This window comes from Eptatretus burgeri, chromosome 2 (assembly GCF_056783735.1).
Source record: "Eptatretus burgeri isolate ZD-2024b chromosome 2, Ebu_testis_v1, whole genome shotgun sequence".
NCBI classification, from domain to species: domain Eukaryota; kingdom Metazoa; phylum Chordata; class Myxini; order Myxiniformes; family Myxinidae; genus Eptatretus; species Eptatretus burgeri.
The window spans coordinates 140,276,145-140,294,545 of NC_140962.1; the positions used below are offsets into that span (position 1 = coordinate 140,276,145).

At 45.8% G+C, this 18,401-nt stretch overlaps 1 pseudogene; it reads right to left on the reverse strand.

Moving 5' to 3' along the window:
* Positions 1–10,148: 10,148 nt before the first annotated feature.
* Positions 10,149–12,934, reverse strand: LOC147033339 (huntingtin-interacting protein 1-like; annotated as a pseudogene).
* Positions 12,935–18,401: the final 5,467 nt, after the last annotated feature.

The window sequence follows — 18,401 nt, forward strand, 5'->3', positions numbered from 1 at the left end:
TGTTGCGAGACTGGATGAAGGTAGCGGCATCGAGGCAACTATCAAGGAACACCAAGCCGTATGGCACAAATCGTGTGCGTTAAAGTACAACAACACCCAACTGACACATGTGCAGAAAAGGAAATATTCTGAAGGCGACATGTTTCACTCTTCCAGCCCAGTCAAAACAACATCAAACTTTACCAAACATGATGCTTCCAAGGGAGATGTATGCTTTTTCTGTGACGAAGCTTCGAGTGCCAAAGATCTACGGAAGGTGATGACAGACGTGGACAATCGTATTCGAAGATGTGCCACAGAACTTAATGACACCTTACTTCTCGCTAAGCTAGCTGATGGTGATATGTTTGCTAGAGATGCACTTTACCACCCAAAATGCTTGGCAGCAATGTACAACCGCACCAGAGCTCATGGTCGTGGTTCCTGTGATCAACAACCGGATAATGCAGTTGAATCAATTGCACTGGCCGAGTTAGTTGCATATATAGAAGACTGCCGATCAACTGGGCGAACGTCACCAGTCTTCAAGCTGGCAGACCTTGGAAAGATGTTCAGCGCACGTCTGCAGCAGCTCGACCCAAGCGCCCGCGGCCGCGTCAACACCACTCGACTCAAAAACAGATTACTGAACCATATTCCAGATCTACGAACACATACCCAAGGCCGAAACATTTTGATGATGTTCGATCAGGACATAGGTAGGTACATGAAACCAAAAACATAGGTCAGGTCAGGTATGGGAGCATGTGCCAGAACAGCGCGTCGCTGCGTCCACTTTCCGCCGGTACTCCAGGGGCCTCTGTCTGGCCATCCCCCAGGCAGATGCCAGGCCCATCCCCATCTCCTTGAGATGATGGTCAACCTGCTGCAACCACGAGGCACGTGGTCGGCCCACTGGCCTCCTCCACTCATGAGACTCCCTCGCTGAGAGAATCTGGTGAGCAGGATCAGCGTCAGGAAAAGAAGCCACATGTCCATACAGCCGCAACTGATGCTCACAGACCATGCAGGTAACAAATGTCATCCGAGTCTCTCTCAGCAACCGCTCGTTGGACACAAAATCTGACCAGTGATAGCCAAGGATTCTCCGAAGAGACCTGGTACCAAAGGAATTAAGTCTCCATCTCAGATCCTTGGTCAGAGTCCAAGTCTCGCATCCATAGAGCAAGACTGGAAGTACCAAGGACCTGAAGACTCGGACTTTCGTCCTCCTGCACAGGTACCGGCAGCGCCACACCCCATGATCCAGTGAATCCATGACTCCCCAGGCCCGACCCAGACGTCTATTGACCTCTGACTCACAGCCAGCAGAGACATGAATATCACTGCCAAGGTAAGTGAATCTCTCCACGACTTCAACATCCTCACCACAAACAGACACAGATAGGACAGCAGCATCCAAGATGTCACCGAAAGCCTGGATCTTAGTTTTGACCCAAGAAACCCATAATCCCAGCGGCTCCGACTTCTCATTCAGCACCTCGAGGGCCCCCAAAGGATATCTAAAGTCTCCGCAAAGATGACTGCATCATCTGCAAAATCAAGGTCTGGGATCTTGACATTCCCAAACGATGCACCGCAGCTTGATCTCTCTGACGTCCTCCCTAAAATCCAGTCCATACAAGTGATGAAAAGTGTGGGGGCCAGTACACACCCCTGACGATCTCCAGTAACAACTGGAAATAAGTCAGAGATGGTACCACCACACTTCACAGCACTCTCAGTATCAGAGTAGAGTTCAGACATCAGATTGATCAGTTTTGGTGGCACCCCACGAAGACCAAGAATCCTCCAGAGGACATCCCGATTCACTGAATCGAATGCTTTACAGAGATCAACATAGGCTGTCAGCAGCCCTTGCCGAAACTCTCAGCTGCGTTCAGTGAGGACACGAAAAGCAAGGATACGGTCAATCATTGACCTCTTTGGTGTAAAGCTTGACTGCTCTGGACGCTGATGCTCAAGCAGATGGTGGCGAACCCTATCGAGAATTATCCGAGCAAAGACCTTGCCCGGCACTGAGAGCAGCGTCACCCCTCGGTAGTTGTTGCAGTCTTGGCGATCACCCTTCCCTTTCCAGAGAGGGACAACAAGGCCCCTCTTCCAATCAGTTGGGATGATGCCTGTGTTCCAGGCAGAGCACAAAACTGCATGCAACGACACGAGTGCAGCATTTCCACCAGCCTTGAGAAGTTCAGCATGGATGCCACAGATCCCTGGAGCTTTGCCCCGTTTCAACCGGTTCACCGCAGCCCGTGTTTCCACAAGTGAAGGTGGACCACAGTTGATTCGAGAGTCAGCAACAGGGATTGTAACACCCTTGACGTCCAACTCGACAGCTGGAGGATCAGCCTGCTACAACCGCTCAAAGTAACTGGCCCAGCGGGCCTTCACTTCAGACTCCTCTGTCAAGAGCCTCCCCCTCTCTGCTCTCACTGCAATGCTCCGAGGGATGGGCTTGGATGAACGCGATGTGCAAATTCCCCTGTAAGCGGGACGAGAATCACCTGTCCACAGGTGATGCTCTACCCCCTCACAGATTCCTCGCACATTGGCCTCCTTGTCCACCCTCAGTGCACGTACAGTTTTACGCCTCAGCTCCCTGAACAGCTCAGCTCTGCCATTCAGCCTGGCCCTGCGACTCTGGTCAATGGTATCCAGTGTCCCTTGAGAGACAAAATTCTTCTTTGACCTGCGGTGAGCTCCAAGACATCCACCGGCAACATCAAGGACGGTGGTCTTGAAGGCACTCCACAACTCTTCAGGACCCCCCAAAGCACCCAGACCCCCCAAGTGTCCACTCAGCCTGTTCGCAAACTCCTCAGCTACTCTCTCATCCCTGAGCTTGCCAACATCCAGCCTAGGCTGGGATGGTACCATTCTCCAGGATTTAAGGTGTAGCTTTAGAGTTGCTACAACAAGTCTGTGGTCAGTATTGAGGAACTGAGCACTCCGGTAGACCCTGCAGTTCTGGATCATCTTCCAACGACCGTCAATGAGGACATGGTCAATCTCTTTTGCCACACCGCCAGCGTTGGAATACCAAGTCCAGCGATGAGCTTGTGGGCGCTGAAACCATGAAGCAGCCACCCTAAGTCCATGACTTCTTGCAAAGTGCAGCATTCCTGACTTCACAAAAACATAGGTAATTATTAAATTCAAGCTCGACATACCCACGTCTGTTGTCATTGAAATGTTGTAATTGAAATGTATCATTCCTTTGTTCGACTTTCCCTTTAGATGATGCTATCAAGCAAGCCTGTCTGACTGACTCCGACAGTGACGCCATTCATTTAATTAGAGCTGCACAAGTGGTTCGCCGACACTTGTGTAACATGTCTAGTACGTTTGATGGATCATTCGACGCTGATTGCCAGGAGAAGTCCATTCCCAACACATTACTAGCGTTAGTGAAGATGGTTCTGGAGGGTTCAAGCATCGAAGATCAGTTGCAATGTTGTGGGAACACAGCTGCCTTAACAATTTCTCAATTGTTGGCATTCAACTTTGTAAAACGTGATCGGAAAACTTCAATATCACCTGTTCGACACAACACTGACCGTGAAACCCCACTCCCAATATACCTTGGACTGTTAATCCACGCACACACAAGAAAAATGGAGCTCGTCGAAACACTGCATGACAGGGGCCTCAGTATCTCCTACAAGCGAATTCTTGGCATCTCAACAGCACTTGCAAACAGTGTGTGTTGAGTGTTTGAAAAAGATCATGTCGTATGTCCACCAAAGCTAATGAGCAACCTATTTACAACTGGAGCAGTAGACAACGTTGATCACAACCCTAGTTCAACAACATCAACCGATTCATTCCATGGAATGGCAATCTCCCTCATGCAGCACCCAAGTGAATCTGAATCTGGTGGTGATCGTGGGAAACTGCTGTTAGCTGAAGACCACAAATCATCGATGAGGATGCCTCCACTACCGTCTTTCGACACAGACATTCCACCAGCCATACTGAGGACCAATGAACCCACAGCAACCCCTGATCTCCAAGTCGCCCCCATTGATCCCAATGTTGATCAAGAAGCACACCAGGATAACTACACGTGGCTCGACAACGTAGAAGAACTCGTAGTGACAGATGATGTGGACGATACAGCTAACGCTTCCTGGGCCGCACAACATGCATCAGAGTTGCCCGACAAACACCAGCCACACACCCTTATTGCTTTGCTGCCATTGTTTTGCGAAAATGCAAACTCCACAGCAATGATTCTGCATGCTATGAATGTCGTCAAGTCAGCCACAGAGCATCTCAACCCTGGACAAACACCAGTCCTCACTATGGATCAACCCCTCTATGCGAGAGCTAAACAAATCCAGTGAAACTGGCCTGATACTCATGGGGAGGACCACTATATTGTGATGTTTTGAGGACTTCACATTGAGATTGCAGCATGAAGGACATTGGGCTGTTGGCTGGACAAAAGTGGATGGACGGCAGCTATAGTGCAAGCAAACATCACATCTTCTGGAAAGGCCAACTCATTCCTGACTGCATCTAATGTGAAGCGAACACATGTGGTGCCTGAATTCACAGCTGCGAGTCTGTACATCCTTCAAAGAATGGCATACAATACATATGTTCAGTCACTTGATGCGGCTGACACTCCAACAGATTTCAACACCTGGTGCTCTGAAAACTACGACCAATATCCACAGTTCAGATTTTGGGCCTTGATGTTACAATTTGAACTGAAGTTGCTGCAGTTCATTAGGTCACTTCGGGAGGGAAACTTCGCTCTGTACATCGACTCATTGGAACAGCTCATGCCATGGTTCTTTGCCCTTGATCATGTGCACTACTCGAGATGGGTCCCATTTCACATCCGAGACATGAAAGAGTTGGCTGTGAGAAATCCTGAAATCCACAGGGCATTTCTGAATGGCAGTTTCGTGGTTCACAAGACGTCAAGAAAGTTCTCCGGTATTGCTCTTAACCAGGCGCATGAGCAGCTTAATGATCTTATAAAGAGAGATGGAGGAGCTGTAGGACTGACAGAAAATCCAAGTGCACTTCTCCGTTGGGTGATTGCAGGACCCGAAATCGCCCGAGTTATCGAGGAGTTTGAAGCAAGCTCTCGGTTTAGTGACACAGCTGAAGATTTCCGACACCAAGAACAAGTGCCAGGAACACAACGAAAATTCATCTCTAACGTCAAAGAACTTGTTGCGACTATTGCAGAAATGGGTAATCCCTTTCAAGAAGACAGCACAGATTTGATGACCTTGGATTCAAGGGAAGTGATGAGTGGAACCGTGGTTGAAACCGTGAAGAATATCGAGCAGATCGGAAAGAGCCAGTACACACAGTACATAGAAGAACGTCTGTATCACCACACCAAAGCCATCGCTGAACTGATCAAGAAAAACAACCTACCACTCTTCAATAACCGACGAGCCAAAAATTCCAAGTCAAAGTCCCAGGTCGCATCACTGAAGAACGACTGTATCCTGTTCTCAAGGCTCTACATTGCATGTCAGACCAGAGATGGGAACCTCGAGGAGTTTTTCAAACATGAGAACCAGGAATGTCCACCAGCCCGATGCCAAACAGGAAACCTTTGAACAGGCAGCAAGGCGGACATCTTGGAGTGCCTCAGCAAGGTTGTACCACCAGTCACAGATGCACCGACGGTCGATGCAAAAGTGCTTGATGGCTCAGTAATTGTCCACTTGCTACAGCCTGGAGCAACGAAGACCTTCCAGGAGTATGCTAACCATATCTTCAAGTCCTACATCCTCTCCCAGCTTGAAAAGGTAGAGCGACTGGATATCGTGTGGGACGTCTACCGACCAGATTCCTTGAAACAAGGAGCATGTGAAAACCGAGGTAAAGGTACGCGGAGGCGCGTCAAGGCAGGTACTGCAATACCCAGCAACTGGGAGAGCTTTTTGCGAGTCAACGACAACAAGACCGAACTCTTTGACTACTTGGGCAAGTTTATCGTCACAGTTACAGTACCTGGTAAGGAGATCTACAGTACCAATGGTGACACAATTCTCTGTTCGGCAAGCGAAACCAACCGACAACATCTGGAACCATGCTCGCACGAAGAGGCAGATTCGAGAATCATGCTGCACGTGGCTGACCAAGTACGACAGGGACACATGAGGATCCTCATCAGAACTGTAGACTCCGATGTTGTAATCCTTGCAGTGGCAACAGCCCAGCAGCTACAATCCGATCTAGAAGAACTGTGGATAGCGTTTGGTACAGCACGACACTACAGATATTTATCTGCACATGCGATGTGTCAGGCACTGGGACCAGACAAATCTCGAGTGTTGCCATTGTTTCACGCATTTACAGGGTGTGATACTGTCTCTGCATTTGCTGGAAAGGGCAAACGATCTGCTTGGGAAGCGTGGAATGTGTTCCCAGACCTAACCAAAACATTTCTCGGTTTAATGGACCTTCCTCCTGGTGGCAGCATCCCTGGTGATCTAATGACAGACATTGAGCGATTTGTGGTAATTCTCTACCACCGTTCGTCCCAAACATCCAGCGTGAATATGACCAGGAAAGATCTATTCACCAAGAATCCAAAGTCACTCGAATTACTTCCACCAACACATGCAGCCCTGGAACAACACCTGAGGAGGACTGTGTACCAAGCTGCGTTCTGCTGGGGCCAAGCCTTGTTGTCATGTCCAGTACTCCCAAGCCCAGTGGACTGGGGTTGGAAGCGTGATGTGTCCACATGGATTCCGCTGTGGACGACGTTCCCAGAGGCTACGGACACTTGTTATGAGCTTGTACATTGTTCATGCAAGAAAGGGTGCACGAACAGATGCAAATGCAAAAAGGCAAGTTTGACATGTACAGCTCTGTGCGGCTATGCTGGAGATTGCTTCCTACGTGTGTGAATGTGATACATGAATTCCATTAAGTTGTGTACATGGTGAGTAACTAAAACATTGAATGCAAAGAGGTGTTAATGCAATACATGAATTGTTAAAATACTAAGGAATACATCAAATTGCAAATATAAATAAATGTACCTAAAGCTATTGCTGGTGTCTGTTTTATGAAAATGTGCAGTCACAGACTATAATGAGATATTTGAGAGTAACATTACATTATGATAAATCTCATTGGGAGATCTCAGCTAAATTTAATATGTTATACATCCTCATTTAGCACTCATAATTTGGGTGAGTACGATGTGCTTAAATTGGAAAATAAGCAATAACTTTTTTGAGTAATTACATTTTTAATGTTACGATCGCTGCAAAAACGAAGCAAATTTTGAACGAAAAAAATCACGTTTTTCAATATATTTTCACACAAACCTTCCTGAAATGACATGCGATTATTAGCATCCAGTAGCTCTTGTAATTCTGGTCATTTTGATATCAAACACTTGCATATCAGATCATTTTGAACATGTACAGAGCACAATAACATAAATCCCAAAACCGGGCTTTTCGGGCAGATTTGCTGAAAAGTGAAAAATGGTTGCCAAAGCAACCAGATACAATATTGGAAATGTCTCCCTAGCTTATATTGACCAGAGAGTGATACTCTACCACTCCACCAAATTTGGTGCTTGTATCACAATGTGAACAATTTTTTTGCTTTGAACCTGGACTAACGACACGCACAGTGATGAATCACCCAGCCTGTGAAACACTGGGAGGACAGTTTAGAGCTGGGTTGGGATTCAAATCCAGGCTACACAAAGTGAGCATAGGTACCTCTCAGCTTTCCTGCCTTGATGTGGCAATTCATTATTTCAGAACTGAAAAGATTTTTTCTCATTGTCATGTAATATATTTCACTTTCCCACCTCAAGAGCAGAACCACGGTATCGCAATTTAATGTTAAAGAACGTGCCAAGTGGCTTAAGCACGCAACGCATGAAACGTTTGAAGAAACTTTTAAAAGCGAAACATTTAACCATCATTTGTATTTATCTATGCCGAAGTGGTGGGTCGTATAACATCGTCAAAAACGGGAAACGTCATGGAAAATAAAATTTCACATTTTTAGAAAGGCAGCCACTGCCTCTTGCACTGCAGAACAATACGTGGCCGATGCAGGCGAGTAGCCCTGAACTTTGTTCAAGTCGATCTATATCCAGTATTTGGTGAAGGTGTGAATGTTGTAGAGCACTGGCTTAAACACTTCAATGAAACAGTCGATAAGAAACGCCTGTCTTGGCGCACAATTGGTAATTACCGATCATCATATTAAACATACACCTCCCGCAGGTGCCCGAAATGTCAAATATGTACAAATTGGACAAATTAACACTTTTCTTGGAGTCAGAACTGCTTGTAAGTTCGATTCTGGAGCTTAAATTTTGTAATTCTGCTTAATTTAAGAGATACTCGTGGTGATCGCATGTGCAGAAATGAACTAAAGCAACGGATGCTGACGTCTCCAGGCATTTATAAGCATTGCGATGTGTACAGCAATTCGTAGCTTTGATGAAGAGACATTTGATAATATGAGTGAGGAAAGTGAAAAAAAAACTTTATCGTTAAGAAATCATTGCGGCCTGTACCTAGTCAAGGCAAGGTTGAGCAGGCCAAAAAACATGGCGGCTTCAGATCCCAGCGAGGTTTCCTTGAATACGCCTAAAGACCCCAGAGAGCGAGGTGGCTGAGGATCTCCTGATGAAGGATATAATTAAATAAGGCCGTTAATTATCTTCAAAAGGAGTGTTTTAATTAACCCAATCACCCAATTTTCAGTCATGCACTTCCTTGGAGTTTTCTTAGTGTGCATGCAATGTTTCAGTTTGCTAGGTTTTATGGTTTTGGAGTTATGTATAGTTATGCGAAATGAGTAGCAGTATACTGGGCCGGTGTATAACCCGGTTAAAATAGGTGTACCATATCCCTGTGTCGTAAGAGGTGACCAGGGTTGCGTCAGGAAGGGCATCAGGCGTAAAACATGTGCCAAATCACTATGCGGATCATACGGATGATCCGCTGTGGCGACCCCTAAGGGGAGCAGCCGAAAGAAGAAGAAGAAGATATATGATATCGAAACCTCCAACTTGACATGGCAACAGGGCACAAATGGAGTCCAATCACAGCGCTTGCTGCACGACCTGCCAGCAACAAGTGTTGCCTGCCATGTGAGCACATTGTCTCTGCCCTACTGATCACCAGTCAAGAGGTTTGCAGCCAGGAACATTAAAGTCAACCAAAGAAGCACACTAACCCCCTCCGCCCCCACCCCCCAAGACATGACGCCGACGTCATAAATTTTTGGGGAAAATGCCAGGGGCATAGAAAAGGCCCCTATATATGGTATGTCATATGGTATGTGCCATTTGGCAAATAATAGAAAAGAAGGAACATTGCATAGCTTGTGGAAAATGTGAACCTATGGAAAAGAAGGGACATTCCATGGCTTGTGGAAAATGTGAACCTATAGAAAGGAAGGGACATTCCATGGCTTGTGGAAAATGTGAACCTATAGAAAGGAAGGGACATTCCATGGCTTGTGGAAAATGTGAACCTCTGGAAAAGAAGGGACATTCCATGGCTTGTGGAAAATGTGAACCTCTGGAAAAGAAGGGACATTCCATGGCTTGTGGAAAATGTGAACCTATGGAAAAGAAGGGACATTCCATGGCTTGTGGAAAATGTGAACCTATGGAAAAGAAGGGACATTCCATGGCTTGTGGAAAATGTGAACCTATGGAAAAGAAGGGACATTCCATGGCTTGTGGAAAATGCCAGCCGATAGAAAATATGGCACATTCAAAAAATGTCGTGTGATTCTGTACTACCCTTGTGGTCTGAGGAGGAACCAAGTAAACCCTGGCCTTGAACCCCAATTTTTTACTTTGGTATATCATGGGTGATGAAGGTTGTGGTCGTTTCATCAAAATTGTGTGTGTGGTTTCAGAGAACAAATTAAATACCTATTTTGGGCTGTGGGAAGCGAGCCATCGCAAACTTACCTATTCTTCTTAACGTTCTACACCCCTGAAACACAACAATTCAAATATTTGCAAAAACGATTTGGTTCCTCATTCCTAACTCCTGGGGCAGGTAGAAAATGTGAGAAAACAAACACAAAAATATACCGTAACAGACAAAAACTTATCCAAAACTTTTTAATGTTTGTACAACCCTCTCCAAAAGACTGCATTCCCCGTTGGATGCCACAATACCCAACGTTACCTGGGGAGCCATCCCAATTTACCTATCCCAAATTTCCATGGACCCTGTCTCTCTGGTACAGGTTAGTGACATGGATTCAGTGAACCTTCCTTCACTCACTCAGACATAAACCCAATATCAATCATTCATCCCTACCCTGCAAGACAATGGCTTAAATGTTATTACACACATGTGTGATCCTCAACTAGGCAGCGGGGAGGTACCAGACAACAAAGATGGTTGGGGCATTTCCAGTTGTGGTGCCCGCAGTACAAAACAAGTCACCCAACTTACGACTTCTTTGCCCCCCCCCTCAACCATTCGGTCCCTGACAGCCAAACAGCTCTTTTGCTGTTCCCGCTGGGGAGGGTCTTCGCACCATCCAGGCTCTCAGCCTCATCTGGGACGCCAGGGGTCTCCTTACCGCTGGTCACCTCCCCTCCGACAGATCTTCATTTAGAGACACTACCAGCTGCCAAGGAAAAATTATCTCAGGGGGGCCACAGTCATCCTCCAGAGCTTTATCCATTCCTGCGGACCCACATATCTTACCCACCCAGACAATCCAACAACTCATTTCCTCCCCCGTTGCCATTCAATTCTCAAACAGTGCAATGCAAAAATGGTGACTGTGTTCCTATACTGCCATGGCCTGCATACATGTTATAATTCACATTCATTCTCCAAACACAACTCAATTCTTGTCACATAACAGACATCAACACCACAAGACAATTCTGGTTTCCAAACTGATCCCTATACTGACATTTGAGTCACTCTCACCCACTCCCATCCTAATTACACATGTCCCAATTTCCAGCAAAACTGAACCCTTGGGACAGTAAGCATCAAGGCACCTTATCCTCAGTACAAGTCATCGTAGGTTAGTCAAGTCAAAGAGTGTCATCCACGCCTTCTAGTTTTCTTCGCACCCTCAAATCCACCCTTGTGGATTTGTTGCTTTTGATCTCTCTGGATTCTATACCCCCTTTTTGTTTTTGTTTGATTTCCAAATTTGCCTATTATTCTAAAATATTGTAGTATGTAGACCAACGTGGCTAATGTTTGAGTGCAACTGTCGACTTCAAGCACACCCTCAATGAGGAAATGTCAAAGAACCAGGCTAGTCACAAGAGCTGCATTGACAAAGTATCTTGTGAGGGGCAGTAGGTTCGATGCCTGCATCCCCTCCAGGATCTGTTCGACCCATTGTTCTCTCATCCACTCCTGATTGATGCCTGTATCCTCCTTCAAGAGAAACTGTGGCCAGAGCTAAAATCCAGGCAGACGTTGCCACAGCCCAGTGGACACAGTTAAAACTGTATCTTTTGGGTGTGCCAGGACGAGGGCAGAACAAAGCAATGATTGGCTGAACCACAACCAATATGATGGCAATACTTGCCAGGAATGCATGGTTGCCGGCAACAGTACTCCACCATCCATGAGACAAAAAGCCAGGCAAACAGCCACTATGGTTAATGCAAACACCATCACCTGACCCTGAGCTGTTATGCTCGTCTGCTCAGCTGCCTGTGATGACAGTTGAGATGTGTTTTGGCCTCGTGCAGCTCTTGCAACAGCTTCTCTGCTTGAATCCCCAGCTCCTTAACCTGCTGCCATACTTGGCAGTATGCCTGCTCAGAGGCCTGCTCCTGTTCTGTCTGCTGGCCTTTATCCTGTTCCTTTTCCTTTTGAATGTCACTCAGAAGCTTCGACACTTCCACACTCTTTCACAATAGTTCCGCGTGTATCTTGACCAGCTCTGTATGTTTCTCTTTCATCTTCCCATACAACTGTTAGGGCGACAGCTTGCACATGCTCATGACAACTACGATCGCTGTCCAACTCAGCTTTGAGCTCACGCACTCTCTCCCGAAGACTTTCCACCACTTTTCTGGGTTTCGCTCTTGAAGGACTGCAGTTCAGTATGCAATGCTCTGATCTGCTGGCGTAAGGTCTCTCTCGGCAGATCTTTTTCATCGGGTTCTTCTGTAATGCTGGGTTCTGGAATCAGCAAAGGCTGTGGTTCTGGTTCCGGTTCAAGTTCTGGCTCTTCCTCACCTGGAATCACCACTACTGGACTTACATGCTCAGCCAGCGCAGACACCCTCATGTCTGGCCCCTTCTCCCCATTGCACCACAGTTGTACCTCCGTGGGACGGGAGACTCAGATCTGGTATAACCTGGGTGAGAGGTGCGAGATGACACTGTCCAGCCTGTGTCATGGAGATAGCATGTGATATATCGAAAAATGCAAAACCTGCTTCAAAAGGGCTGAGCTCACACTCCATGTAATCAAAGAGCTCCACTGCCAGCTGAAAAAAACGGCACCAATGCCACTCTCTCCCGCAGCGCCAAGCTCCCTGTCTATCGCCACCAAGCCAGGTGGAAAAACCGGCCACCCAATGTGGAAGTCGACTTTCCCCACAATCAACACGATGCAGGTGGCCACAAGCCAATCACAATGGTCACATGACAGCGGTTCAACATGTGACCAAGTTCCTTCAGTCGAGTAACTTGAAGTGAGGAATCCTGCAGAACATGGGGGTGTCCATTGCACAAAAGCTTGTGGAGCAAATTGCAGAACTCCCAACAGCCACTTGCTCGGTACTTGGCATGTCAATGTCACTGTCGCTCTCCTCCACTACATGTCCTGCAAATGGTTCAAACATTGGCTCTGCCAAATCTGCTTGCCCCTTTTCAGTAACATCCCCAATATCAAAGTGCAGCAAGTCTAGTTTAACTTCAACATTGGCTTCGTAGGAGTCAGTCAGCCCAAGCATGGTCTCAACAGAACCATCAACATCATCAGTGAGAATAACAGGAATTTTGATTCCACCACTTCTCCCTTGACGATATTGTCCCAAGTGTTCAGCCGTTCCTGTAACATCTCATCCATCCTTCCCCCAGTCAATTGTGGCCCTCACAAGCCTTTATCAGCTAACACCCGCTCTTCTTGTTGCACGAGTTTCCAACTTTTGCACCTCCTCAGCCAAACCACCACCCTGGCACATACAAAATTCCATTCCTCTACCTGCTGTTGCATTACCGCATTCACCCAGGCAGGATAGCCCTCCAGGTACTCATTTTCTTTGTCAATTATTTTATTTGTTGGCCTAATTTCTTCTTCCAACTTTTCCCCTAATTGAGTCTCCAATTTTGTCTTAAATTCTTCCAAACTCCTTTGTTTTCCCATTCCAACAACCTATCCTTCTTGTACTGTTTCTTTCTCCATTTCCCCCATTTCACTCCTTTGTTCATCAATTTAGTTTTCCATTCCAACAATTTCTCCCCTCAATTTACTCGTCTGTCCATTCATTTGTTCACTCATTCCCTTCATGTTATTCCTTTTCCCCACTCCATCAATTGTGTTTCCCCATCCATCGTACAAACATTTCCTTCATTTCATTCCTTTGTTCATCAATTTTGGTTTCTATTCCATTCCTTTGTTCATTAATTTATTCCTTCTATTCACTCGTTTGTTCATTCATTTCACTCATTTGTCCCATCAATCGTTTTCCCATGACCAGGAGAGTCATCGCACCTGCTCCCGGAGTCTTGACCTCCACCACTGTGGGGGAGGGGAGACTGACGCTTGGGACGGGGGAGGCTCCATTGTTGGGAGAGCAGAAGCAGGAAGTCCAGGGTAGAGTGACCTGGTCTGAAACCAAATTGATGATCGGAAATCAAGCCATTTGAGAAGAGGAAGGATTTAATGTCTGAAGCGATGATGGATTCCATAACCTTGCTGATGATTGGGAGCAGGTTGATTGGTCTGTAGTTGCGGGGATCTGTTTTGCATCTTTTCATGCAGGGCAGTAATGTTTGCTGATTTCCAAGCAGACGCCAGATGACCTTGAGCAAATGAGAGGGTGAACAGAACAGAGAGAGGGTGAGCAAGAGCAGAAGAGCAGGTTTTTATGACACGTGGGCTGATGCTATCTGGACCGGTTGCAGAATCTGAGTCAAGGTTTGACAGCAAGCTCTCCACCTTGTCAGGAGAAAAGGACACAGAGTCCAGGGACAGCTGGGTGCGACTGGGTAAGGTGGGTACATAAAGTGATGCGTTTGGGACACAAGATTTAGAAGCAAACATGGAGTTTAGACATTCAGCATTTTCACTTGCTGTGTCAGCTGTGTGGCCATTTGAGGTAAGGGAGGGGATGGAGGGGGAACATACACCAGAAACGGACTCAGCTGGACACCAGCAGAATTTGGAGGAGGGACACAGGTTTGAGAGTTCAGACTTTAGATTAGAAAGATGTTGTTTCCTGGCTCTCCTGAAGGTCGACGCACACTTGTTCTGAGCTTTGTGGAAGGAACTTAGATTGCCTTCAGTTGGGTTTGCCATCCATTAGGCAAAGGCAAGTTGTTTCGGGACAACTGCCTCACCACAAGCTTCAGTGAACCATGGGTGGGAGGAAGGGGAGGACAACTGAAGACGAGAGGGGATAAATCTGTGCATGAGCAAGTTTCTTTGAAAGAATTCCCAGGATGAGTTGATGTTGGAGGAAGTAGAGATGGAAGACCAGTCGAGAAGTTTTATGGCTGCTTGAAGTCCCTGCCAATCGGCCTGAGTGAAATGCCAGACTCGACGGCGCTGAGGTGGTTCTCTAATAACAGCCAGAGAGATGTCTACTTTGACAAGCACATGGTCAGATGAACCGATTGGAACGGAGGAAGAACAGCAGATATTTTCAGGGAAATTGGTCAAAATCAGATGCAGAAGAGATGGAGTACCATTGGTTGAGATCCGAGTCAGGAAGTTGACAGATTTTGTCAGTCCCAGTGAGTCACGAAGTATTTTGCTGAAGTACCATGGCAGGTGAGAGAGGTACCTACATCCAGCCAACTGGCATGATGACAGTTGAAGTCACCACACATGAGGAAGAGAGTGTTGGGATGAGAGAATAGAAGTTGCTCCATGTTTTCAGAGAGCGAGATGCAAATGGAGGCATCATTGTTTGGTGGACGGTACAGTACACGTATAAACATGAGGTGGGAGTTGTAGATGCATTTCCTCTAAATGGGTTTGAGCGTGATAAAACAAATAAAAAGAAACTCAATAAACGTATTAAAATGTATTCAAATATGATATGATTACACATGTATCTATTTTACATTAATATAATCATATCTTTTCTTTGTATGGAAGGATCAACTTTGACCAGTAAAGCTATAATGAGCAGAGTGTCCTTCCAATAAGACAGATTCAGCAATTCTTATTATATTATTTAAATATATGTTCAAGGATTTTATGACATGATAAATAGAAGGTACCAGCAAGCTGGATAAAGAAATGTTCAGTTTAAGTAACTATCCAGATGTACCTCCTTGCTTGATATTCCCTCGTCTGCTTAAAGGAAGTTGAACCTTATCCTTCCCATACCATAAATTGTATGTGATCCATCTTCCTGCCCAAAGGATTGCAGTGTTGACATCATTCCTGAACTTGGAGGAAAACTGCACATCTGATCCTGTAATATATATTATATATTTCCTACAAATAATGCTGATTGATGCATAAAGCTGAAAATAATTTCCATCTGCAAATACATCAACCTGACAAACTGTGACACTGGCCTTGAAAATGATAAAGAACTGGATCTCACTCAAGAATATATAAGAAATTGGGATTCTCAATTTGTTTGAGAGATCTGGAACTCGTATGTATTGTCCAGAATCGCCTATGCGCATATTAATGTGTCTTGTGTGTTGAATAAATATTCTAATTGTATTGAAGGTTCAGAGTTTGTTTCAACAGAGTGGAGGGGAAGCCGTAGCCAGCGGAATTCATGGGGGTGTGGGGGAGAGAGAGAGCAGTGCATGGAGAGTGAGGAATTGAGTTTTTGATGAAGAGAGCAACTCCACCGCCACGACAAGGCTCAGGTATGTTTTCCAGAGGAGGGAGTAACCAGGGAGAGATACGAGGGAGTCCGATATGTCTTGAAGGAGGAAAGTTTCTGATAAACAGATTATATCTGATTTGTCAGTGGCAACCTGTATGGAAAGACCTGCCAGGTTTGAGCAAAGGCCCCTGTTGTTTGAGGTCCACACCGTTAAGAAAGATGGAGGGGAGGAGGTATTGGGTGCATGGGAGGGAAGGGGAGGGTAGGACAAGGCAGAAGGGTGAGGTAAGGGGTGAGGTAAGGAGAGCTGTTGAAAGAGTGTGGGGAATTGCAGAAGAGCTAGGGGAGAGGGCCGGACGAGGAGGAGAAAAGGTTCGGTGGTGATGGGTTTAGGTACAGTGGGGAGTAATGACAGAGGAGGTAGAGGGCAGTTGAAGATTGGAGGAGGTGGAGTAATGAAAAGAGAGAGAAAGAGAGAGAAAGAGAGAGAAAGAGAGAGAAAGAGAGAGAAAGAGAGAGAAAGAGAGAGAAAGAGAGAGAAAGAGAGAGAAAGAGAGAGAAAGAGAGAGAAAGAGAGAGAAAGAGAGAGAAAGAGAGAGAAAGAGAGAAAGAGAGAGAAGAGAGAGAAAGAGAGAGAAAGAGAGAGAAAGAGAGAGAAAGAGAGAAAGAGAGAGAGAGAGAGAGAAAGAGAGAAAGAGAGAGAGAAAGAGAGAGAAAGAGAGAAAGAGAGAAAGAGAGAAAGAGAGAGAAAGAGAGAGAAAGAGAGAGAAAGAGAGAGAAAGAGAGAAAGAGAGAAAGAGAGAGAGAGAAAGAGAGAAAGAGAGAAAGAAAGAGAGAAAAAGAGAGAAAGAGAGAGAAAGAGAGAGAAAAAGAGAAAAAGAGAAAAAGAGAGAGAAAGAGAGAAAAGAGAAAAAGAGAAAAAGAGAAAAAGAGAGAGAAAGAGAGAAAAAGAGAAAAAGAGAAAAGAGAGAAAAAGAGAGAGAAAGAGAGAGAAAGAGAAAGAGAGAGAAAGAGAAAGAGAGAGAAAGAGAAAAAGAGAGAAAGAGAGAGAAAGAGAGAGAAAGAGAGAGAAAGAGAGAGAAAGAGAGAGAAAGAGAGAGAAAGAGAGAGAAAGAGAGAGAAAGAGAGAGAAAGAGAGAGAAAGAGAGAGAAAGAGAGAGAAAGAGAGAAAGAGAGAGAAAGAGAGAGAAGAGAGAGAGAGAGAGAGAGAGAGAGAGAGAGAGAGAGAGAGAGAGAGAGAGAGAGAGAGAGAGAGAGAGAGAGAGAGAGAGAGAGAGAGAGAGAGAGAGAGAGAGAGAGAGAGAGAGAGAGAGAGAGAGAGAGGGAGAGAGAACGAGAGAGAGAGAGAGAGAGAGAGAGAGAGAGAGACAGCTTCGTAGATGTGAGGAGGGGACAATTTTGGGAAGGGGGAGTGAGGGGGAAGATTGGAGGAAGAAGGATGAGAGGAGAGAGTTGAGGGAGAAGGGTGAGGGGAGTTTTTGAGAAAGGTGAAAGGGAAGCTTGGAGCGGGAAAAGTGTGAACGTTGCTTTGAGAGGGAGGGGAGACAATGAGAGAAGGCACGGCCAAGCTGCAGAAGGGCGATGGGAGAGGGGAAGGATGAGACATGGTAGAGGTAGAGTGAAGAAGGGAGTGGGCAGGTGGAGGTACAAGATTTGAGGGGTTGGGAAGAGGGGCAGGTATACTGAGAGGAAGCAAGGAGCATGTTTGTGGTGATAAGGAGTGTACTGATTAAGAGAGTGAGATATCTGTTATGTTAGAATGGAGCCCACAGATGTGAGAACACCACACACTTTGGGACAACAGAGGAGGAGCTGATACTGAAGCAAAAGACAGTGAAGAGATGCCAAGAGCGGAGGTAGGATGAGGGGCAAGATGAGAGGGGTAAGGAGAGTGGATAACAGGTGAGAGGTTAGGAGGAGGTAGATTTAAGGAGATGGAGTGAATATATATATATATATATATATATATATATATATATATATATATATATATATATATATATATATATATATATATATATATATATATATATATATATATATATATATATATATATATATATATATATATATATATATATATATATATATATATATTTGCATACCTTGTCGAGGCTTGTATGAGAGCTAACACACAACACACAGCGAGGGGACATGAGACAAGAGGGGCGGGAGAGGAAAGGACAAAACAATGGGGAACAGAGACATCAGGAGATCAATGGAAGGGAGAGGGATGGGGTGGGGAACACGGGGTATACAAGATGGACACTACAGGGATTTTCAGGAAGGAAAGCAGGGAATTTGGAGGAGGTGGGTTTGGGGTGGATTAACTGGGGTCGAAAAGATCGTGGTTTTGGATGGGGGAAGATACGAGGTGGTGGTGAACAGTTGGTTTGAAGGC